The sequence below is a fragment of the Littorina saxatilis genome, linkage group LG1 (assembly GCF_037325665.1).
Source record: "Littorina saxatilis isolate snail1 linkage group LG1, US_GU_Lsax_2.0, whole genome shotgun sequence".
NCBI lineage: Eukaryota > Metazoa > Mollusca > Gastropoda > Littorinimorpha > Littorinidae > Littorina > Littorina saxatilis.
In genome coordinates, this window is record NC_090245.1 from 19066500 (window position 1) to 19076365 (window position 9866).

Consider the following 9866-nt stretch of genomic DNA (forward strand, 5'->3'; position numbering starts at 1 on the left):
CCCCCCCACCCCACCCCACCCCCTTGCACCCACTTTACCACCAACCCCCCTCCCCGGCCCCAACCCCCTTATTACCACCCTCCTCCCTCAGTATCAAGGGACTGCAATCTTTCCTAATTCATTCTTCATACACTCTTTATCACAGGAAAGTTAATTGTGTTCAAACCCTGTACATCCGGAGTCAGGAATTCGGATACTGACACTTGACAGGTGTCACTGACCTGTTTTAGTTCCCACAGTCTATCAAATTCCTTTTTCTGTCGACAACAGACTCTACTACTGCTAGTTACACTATTCTGTGTGCTGGAGGAAATCCTACACCACACAGAAAGGGTCAAGACCAGATACCACTACCGCGAATGTGCGCTTATCTGGCTGCGCTGAAAACAGGAAAAGTGACTGTGACACAGCAAGCAGAAGAGGTCAGGTGACGATGGCTGCATCTGGCTCGCAGTGAAACACTCCCCTTTCCCCACAGGCCTCAGTAGCAGAACAGACTAAACTGAACTTAGCACGTTCTGCTTCCAACCTGGATGGAGTTAGAGGGTTCTGCTTCCAAGATGAGCAGGAGAAATGCTTGGAGCCAGAACAAATTATGACTTATAAATACGCAATTATGCAAGATTTTCAAGAATCCTTCACAGAAAGTGAGAATCATGTTACCATAAGTCAAATAACTATAAAGTTGCAAAACATGTTATTTGGAGGTAATTGGTTCTGGTTTTAGCCCATCGAATATGTCTCCGCTGGCAGCCGAAAATAAACAAGACGTTTTGACACAGAAAAGCCACAGTGACGCAGTGTAAAAACACGTGTCTTCCTGCTTGCCTGCGGCGAACGTCAGCACGTGTGTATGAATGGTATAAGGTTAAGGACATCCACACGCAAGTCCCTACACCTTCACAATACTGTCGCCTCAATCTCCGTATGGTTTAAAGGTGATTATTACAATGTTTACAAGCTTGGCGCCTCGATCCAATACTGGCACAGGACCTTCATGCAAAATATCAACAATCTATGGTTTCTTTGTGGGGTTTTCAGAAAAGCCCACTGTGAACGAGCGTCTCGAGGAGTTAGGAGGCGACTGTCCGATTCGCCGCGTCACGTTTTGTCGGGTGTGTGTGTGGGTGTGTGTGTGGGTGTATGTGTGTGTGTGTGTGTGTGTGTGTGTGTGTGTGTGTGTGTGTGTGTGTGTGTGTGTGCATGTGTATGTGTGTGCTTGTGTCTATCGCGGTCTCGATCTGTGTAAAGTGTCATATTTTGGTCAAAAACGCAAATATCGTATAATGTCTTTGTTAATGTCTGTGCGTGCGTGTGTGCGTCCCTGCACATTTACACCCCGCATATCCGGTTGAAGCCAATACCAACCCCGTCGCTCGGCAGCCGTTTGTTGGACCGCGTCGCCGGAATGCGCACGGCGAGTGTCTGGCTTCTAAATCTTCTTTTGTGTCAATCCTGGACCCAATAACCCCTTTATCATTTGGTGTGTATATATACGATTGTTTTCCCGAAGTCGTGAACGATGTGTTTGCTTCGTATGACACGTTTTAAATTTCTGAGCGTGTTTTTAATCCAAACATATCACATCTGTTTTTTTGAATCAGGAACCGACAAGGAATAAGATGAAAGTGTTTTTAAATTGATTTCGAAAATTTAATTTTGATCCTAATTTTTGATTTTCTTAATTTACAGAGCTTGTTTTTAATCCAAATATAACATATTTATATGTTTTTTTAATCAGAAAATGATGGAGAATTGTTTGTTTATTTGTTGCTTAACGTCCAGCCGACTACGCAGAGCCATATCAGGACGAGGAAGGGGGGGATGAAGGGGGCCACTTGTCAAGCGATTCCTGTTTACAAATGCACTAACCCATTACTTGTGTCCCAGCAGGCTTTAGTAAAACTAAATTAATACCTACTGGAAGATTACCAGTTTCCAGTATGTTAAAATAGGCTTAACCTATCTACTGCTGGACTTACATCAGAACACTAACAGATTAAACTATACATGAATCGCGAGACAAGCGGCAAGAGAAGAGATTTTTGGAAAAAATACAGGTGAATGAGCAAGAAGGCAGAAAAAAGAAAAGAATTCATGAAGAAAAAGAGAGCATGACAGGAAAGAGGAACCAAAAATCTACCTAACAGCAAACTAGAAAGCTCCTGCGGTTCCAAAAACAGAAGGGGCCTTTAATTTCATAACCGCAGTGCCCCACTGCGGGAAAATGATGAAGAATAAGATGAACGTAAATTTGGATCGTTTTATAAAAAAAAAAAAATATTTTTTTTCATTTTCAGATTTTTAATGACCAAAATCATTAATTAATGTTTAAGCCACCAAGCTGAAATGCAATACCTAAGTTCGGCCTTCGTCGAAGATTGCTTGGCCAAAATTTCAATTAATTTGATTGAAAAATGAGGGTGTGACTGTGCCGCCTCAACTTTTACAAAAAGCCGGATATGACGTCATCAAAGGTATTTATCGAAAAAAAGACAAAAACGTCCGGGGATATCTTACCCAGGAACTTTCATGTAACATTTCATAAAGATCGGTCCAGTAGTTTGATCTGAATCTCTACACACACGCACGCACAGACAGACAGACGGGACAGACAGACACACACACACACACCATGACCCTCGTCTCGATTCCCCCTCTATGTTACAACACTTAGTCAAAAAAAGAAAGATGTAATCCTGGTTGTTTGTAGTATTCTTTCTTTTATTATTTCTCCATTTCCATCGCTTTCTTTCAGTGAGACAAAAAATAACAGCACCAGCACTCTGTTTAATCCTGTATCCATATGGCTTTCGTATTATTTTGCTTTTCTGTGTATTTGTCTGTCCAAACATCAATCTAATCTTTTCATTGAATCTTCTGCAACATTCCGTATAGGTTACACACTGTACTCACCATGTTGGCTTTGCTGGTCTTCAAACAACAAATTGAACTATCGTCGGCACACACAAACATCAAACAAGTCGCGTAAGGCGAAATTACAACATTTAGTCAAGCTGTCGAACTAATAGAATGAAACGGAACTCACCGCATTTTTACAGCAAGAGCGTATACTCGTAGCATCGTCAGTCCACCGCTCGATGCACAGGCAGTGAAATTGACAAGAAGAGCGGGGTAGTAGTTGCGCTGAGAAGGATAGCACGCTTTTCTTTATCTCTATTCGTTTTAACTTTCTGAGCGTGTTTTTAGTCCAAACATATCACATCTATATGTTTTTTGAATCAGGAACCCACACGGAATAAGATGAAATTAATTTCGGAAATTTTATTTTAAAAAAACTTTTTATACTTTTAATTTTCAGAGCTTGTTTTTAATCCGAATATAACATATTGATATGTTTTTGGAATCAGAAAATGATGAAGAATAAGATAAACGTAAATTTGGATCGTTTTAAAAAAAAAAATTTTTTTTTTTTTTTTATAATTTTCAGATTTTTAATGACCAAAGTCATTATTTAATTTTTAAGCCACCAAGCTGAAATGCAATACCGAAGTTCGGCCTTCGTCGAAGATTGCTGGGCCAAAATGTCAGTCGATTGGATTGAAAAATGAGGGTAAGGCGAAATAATAACATTTAGTCAAGCTGTCGAACTCACAGAATGAAACTGAACGCACTGCTTTATTCACCAAGACAACATATACTCGTAGTTTCGTCAGTCCACCGCTCGTGGCAGAGGCAGTGAAATCGACAAGCCATGCAGAATAGTGCGGTAGTTGTCGCGCTGTGCTGCATAGCACGCTTTTCTGTACCTCTCTTCGTTTTAACTTTCTGAGCGTGTTTTTAATCCAAACATACCCTATCTCTATGTTTTTGGAATCAGGAACCGACAATGAATGCAATGAAATTGTTTTTAAATCGATTTCGGAACATTAATTTTAATCATAATTTTCATATTCTTAATTTTCAGAGCTTGTTTGTAATCCAAATATAACATATGTATATGTTTTTTTGAATCAGAAAATGACGCAGAATAAAATGACATTGTTTTTGGATCGATTAGTAAAAAAATAATTTTAATTACAAGTTTTTGATTTTTCATGACCAAACTCATTAATAATTATTTAAGCCACCAAGCTGAAATGCAATACCGAAGTCCGGCCTTCGTCGAAGATTGCTTTGCCAAAATTTCAATCAATTTGATTAAAAAATGAGCTTGTGACAGTGCGGCACAGTGCAATGCAAGGAAGTTCCGCTTATGGCACTTTGTGTCAAGGTGTGCCTGAAGTGCCACGAACCCACGACTGCCGTACTTCAATGTCTTCGTACATGCGACACAGAATGCCTTGCCTCTCACTTCCACTTTCCTGATAACGTCGCCAATACGACAGCCATCGTATTCTCGGTCAAGCCAGTTCCACCTCCAATCATTCTTCAGTCCTTCTATGATCCGATTCGCGGCCCCACGCTGTTGAAATCGTCACATTTCATCTGTTAGAGGGTCATCGCAAACTTTGGAAACCTCCGAATTTCCAAGAGAAAAAATTGTTCAAGCGCGGCAGGAAGTAAAGAAAGGCTCGAATCGATCCGTTTGCGGACTCGGCAATTTACGGTTTATCCAACTGAGCAGTGGCGGGAGTAAGTAACGCTTGCCACGATTTTCGTTTTGCCTTTTTCTTTGGGGGGTCTCCTTTTTTTCCGGCGGAAATTTAAAAAAAAAGCGAAAGTGTGAGAAAAAAAAACGGCGGAATTTCTGCTGAAAAGAGAAAGTTTTCATGCCTGAGTGCCGTCTCAACTTTTCCAAAAAGCCGGATATGACGTCATCAAAGGTATTTATTGAAAAAATGAAAAAAACGTCCGGGGATATCATACCCAGGAACTCTCATGTCAAATTTCATAAAGATCGGTCCAGTAGTTTAGTCTGAATCGCTCTACACACACACACACGCACAGACAGACACACACACACACACATACACCACGACCCTCGTTTCGATTCCCCCTCTATGTTAAAACATTTAGTCAAAACTTGACTAAATGTAAAAAAGGCAATAGCAAATGTATTACGTGAGGGATATCAAAATATACGGTACATCATGCAAGTCAGTTGCTGAAGCAGTTAATTAGTCTTTACATCAACTTACATATTGAACATTTACAACTTCTTCTTCTTCGTACGACGGTTGTGTCAGACTCGGAATCTGGAGGATGCCATGAACATGGACGTTCTTTCCAGGTCCTCAAGAACATTTACAACGATAGGCGTGTCACAAAAACATCAACAAAAAACAAACAAACAAAATCTTGAGCAATAGCAAATGTACCACGTGAGTGAAAATCAACAGATACATCATGCAAGTCAGTTACTGAAGCAGTTTACATCAACGTACATAATTATTTAACATTTATTACGATAGGCGTGTCACTGTTGGTCATTTAAATATCCAGTCCAAAATTCCACAGCATGATTGCTTACTGCTCAGCACGGGAATAGTTTGCTGAATAAACACCTGTCAAATACAAATACAACTCTGATGCCCTTGTGAAGAAACTCCACTCTCGCCTGTACTTTTTGAGAAAACTCAGGTATTTTAACATCAGACAAGAAATCCTTCAGATGTTTTACACTTCAACGTGCAATAGTGTGTTGTACTTTGGCTCCGTGTGTTGGGGTGGCAACATCAACAAGCAAGACAGGGATAGATTAGATAAATTCATCAGGAAAGCAAGTGGGGTGGTTGGGAGGAAGCAGGACAATTTCACATCAACACATGAACGACGACTGACTGACAAGGTACAGAAGATTTTGGCTGACGACTCGCACCCACTCAGACCGGAATTTGACAGTAGACGGACAGACAGGAGCAACAGATTCAGACAACCAACCGCAAGATCCACACGCTACAGAAATTCGTTCATTCCATCTGCAATTCACATCTTCAATTCTCAGGTGGGGCGGTAGATGCTGGTGTTGTCGCTCTGATGCACGGGGTCAGTGTTCTGTATTGTTTCAGTATTGTTGATTTTGTTTTGCATTCTACTCTCTTAGACAATATGTGATAACCGGCAAGGTGCTGACTTTCTTTTGTGCATTGTTGATGGTGAATGCATGTTAATTTATTTTTAATATACTTTCTTATGTGATAACCAATGTACTATATTTTCTCAGGACAAAGAACAAATGTTTATTTTGAATGTTTTATGTATGTTATTATTACGGACACAAACGCTCAGCAATGTAATTTCTCTTTTAGAGATTAATAAAGTTATTGTATTGTATTGTATTGTATTGTACATGTGGAATACAAATCCGACTCTGTACAGCTCTGACCAGCGAACAGCCAGTTTTTGTGGGTTCAACATTTATTACGATAGGCGTGTCACTGTTGGTCATTCAAAATACCCTCCCAACCGCGTTAAAGATCACGAAACCACCAGAAGCGTCTTCATGCTTTAATGATACCTTCCTTTCCGTGTGTACCATTGTGTGAATCACCAACGATCTGTTCTGGCATTGCGTGGAATAAGAAGTTGGTTGCTTTCTCAAAAGAAGTGCGCCTGCGTGTGTTGCAATGGAAAATTTGTCACAATTTATATCCCACCAATATTTTATTACATAAAATGAAAGTAAGTCAAACAAAAAACTGTAACGAGTGCCCACATATTTTGGATGGCATGGAACACTTTTTCTATGAGTGTCCCCGAATTAGAAGGTTTTGGACTTATATTGAAAAAAATGTTGAACAGTCTGACAGGTCGGGCTTTCTTATTGTCTATTACAGATGTATTATTCGGAATCGGAAAATGTCAGGAATCAGCGTTAATTAACCATGTTTTATTGATAGCAAAAATGTGCATTAGCAAAGTTAAGAAAACTAAATCGCATATTCCATTGGAAATTGTATTTCAACAAGAACTTGCGCTACGAAAGGTGTATCCCCATTGTCCTTAGTTAGATTGTTGTTGAATTAAAAACTAATTTAATGGAAATGTAACCTGTAATGCAAAAGAAAACAAAATTAAAATTTCACCGCCCAAAAAGAAAGAAAGAAAAAAAGACGAAAGAGGCAAAAAAGATGGGTTGAAGCAACCTTGCATGCAACTGAGGTCAAAAAAAAAAAAAAAAAAAAAAAAAAAAAGGTGGTTGCTTTATGTGCAGCACGGGAATAGTTTGCTGAATGAACACCTATCAAATACAAATACATGTGGAATACAAATCAGACTCTGTACAGCAAACAGCCAGTTTTTGTGGGTTTCGTATCTGTCCTCGTTTACCACGTTTGATTCTTTTGTGACATTCTGTATTTCGTTTGGCATTTCTAACCAGGGTATTAGGTACTGTTTGACAGCACATGAAAAATAATTACAATTTAGATGTAAATATGTAACCACACTTAATATAAGCTTAGCTTGTTGTGTGATCCCAATTGTTCATGTTGAATGTATTTGCAACCCCATGTTCTCGGAATAAAATCTTGTTTAAACCAAGTGGATGGATGCTTGTCAATTCCTGGACAGATCTGTGGTGGTTTACTTCATAGTTTATACACAAAGGACAGTACCTTGGAAATACAAGCATTGAAAAAGATCGTTTCAACGGTTCAAATACCCACATCAAACAGTTGCTAAAAACAAACACAAGATCATTTGCAAACAATTTTCACTTGTCAAAAACAATTCATTTTCTTAGGAAACAAAAATACACCAGGTTCGCTTGCATTATTAATTGTTGATTTGTCCTTTACATGCCTTGTGCTTCCGTCAAAACAATACAACAGCAAATATCTAAGAAAGCCTTGATAATGAGAGCCGGTGTAACACGACATTTTTACTCCACGAAAAATTTACTCCGGAGTAAATATTTCGTACGAAATTCTTACTCCGAGTACACTTTTCGTACGAGAAAAAAACTCCCCAAGGCACACAAAAATTACTCCCTCCACGAAATTTTTACTCCCCATTTTTTTTACTTCCAGTAAAAATCTCGTACGCAAAAATGGGATGCGGATGAAGGGATAATGCCAATAAGTGATCTCGCGCACACGAATGTCGCGCTACCCTCCGTCCACCCCTTCCACCACCAAGACTAACAGGGGACAAGGGAGTAAAAATTTCGTACACCTGGCATGGGAAGTTAAATTGCTTGTGTTGGGGTGAAGTAATTTATTCGTTATTTATTCGTCAGGGGAGTAACATTTTTGTACGAAATGTAAACTCGGAAATCACCTGTCTTGGGGAGCAATTTTCTCGTGTAATGGGGGAGTAAAGGGAGTAACTTTTTCGTACGAAATGTTTACTCCGGAGTAAAAATCTCGTGAGAGTAATTTTCTCGTGTTACACCGAGTTTCACAAACGTTTGAAAGTAAACACGGAAAGAAGCACTCTTACAAGTGAACCTCAAATTGAAAATACTAAAGAGAGCTTTGTTTTGAGGCAAAACAAAAAGTTAATATGGGAAAAAGCGCTTTATCCTTCATTCGTGAGAGAGACCACCCGTGAGATAACATGCACTATCGTTCAATTCACGCGTTAGTACTGCTTATGATGCCACAGTCACCGAGAAAAACGTTGTTTTTTTCAAATGAAAAGCTCGCTTTCGCTCGCAGTTCAATACAACTTGACTAAATGTAAAAAAAAACAAGAAATTCCTCCGAGGTAGGAAAAACACCCTCGTCCTTAGCATTCTGACTGCCACCAACTGAGCAGGCACTGCTAACAAGTGTGGTTATTTCCCTTTGACCATTAATATGTCCCTCTATAAGTCCTTGTAGAATCTTAATCCACCCATAACTCCCTAACCGTGTGTTTGACTGGTCCCAATTTTTGTAAGGACCGTCTCAGGAATGTATAGAACCTGTTCACCAAGTTTGGTGACGATCGGTCCGTTCATTCTTGAGATCTATATGCGAACACAAACAAACAAACAAACACATCGAGCGAAACCTATACACACCCCTTTACCGGGGGTGTAAAAAGCAACTCGTGTATATATATGGTACGACACAGTAGAGTCATTTAGTAGTCTATATTTATGTACAACAGTTCTCACGGGTAAAACACAGAGCCTTTACTCTAAATAGTTCGCAGAACACCTCAGAGCTCACCAATATAACAAAGAAGGCGACACACTTTCTCAAGTTACTATAATGCATAAAGTTCCTGTAAGGCGTCAATCACAAATATTAAAGTTGCAACTGGCCCAACACTGGGATATCAACATCTGCACCTACCACGCAGCACAACCTCCCCTTACCTTTCCATCAAGGTGTGTGTGTGTGTGTGTGTGTGTGTACGTGTGTGTGTGTGTGTGTGTGTGTGTGTGTGTGTGTGTGTGTGTGTGTGTGTGTGTGTGTATGTGTGTGTGTGTGTGTATGTGAATAGAATAGAATAGAATAGAATTTATTGTCATCAACCCTTAAGGATATTGACACAAGTTGTACAATAAATGAATGAATAAATAATGTACAAATTATTTCATTCAATATTGAAACAATTAAAAACAAAGGCTCCAAGCAATTTTTGAATTTTTTCGTCTTTTTTAAATAACAGATCGCTTGGTTTCCTTAAGTCACAGTTTGATACTTCTTCTTCTACTAACTTGTTTCTCATATTGTTAATTTTTTTGCAATTGTCTAGAAAATGTAGCTCATCTTCAATTACTTTACATGTATTACAGAGGCGATGCTCTCGCAATATTCCTCTATGACGCCCAGTCTCAATTTTTAAAGAATGTGCGCTTGTTCTTAATTTTGCTAGAGCTTTTCTATGATTTATATTTGAAATATAAATTAAATAGGCTTGTATTGTGTATCGTTCTGTAATTAGTGAATAAAACTTATTGTCAGTATGTGTGTGTGTGTGTGTGTGTGTGTGTGTGTGTGTGTGTGTGCGCGCGCGCGCACGTGTGT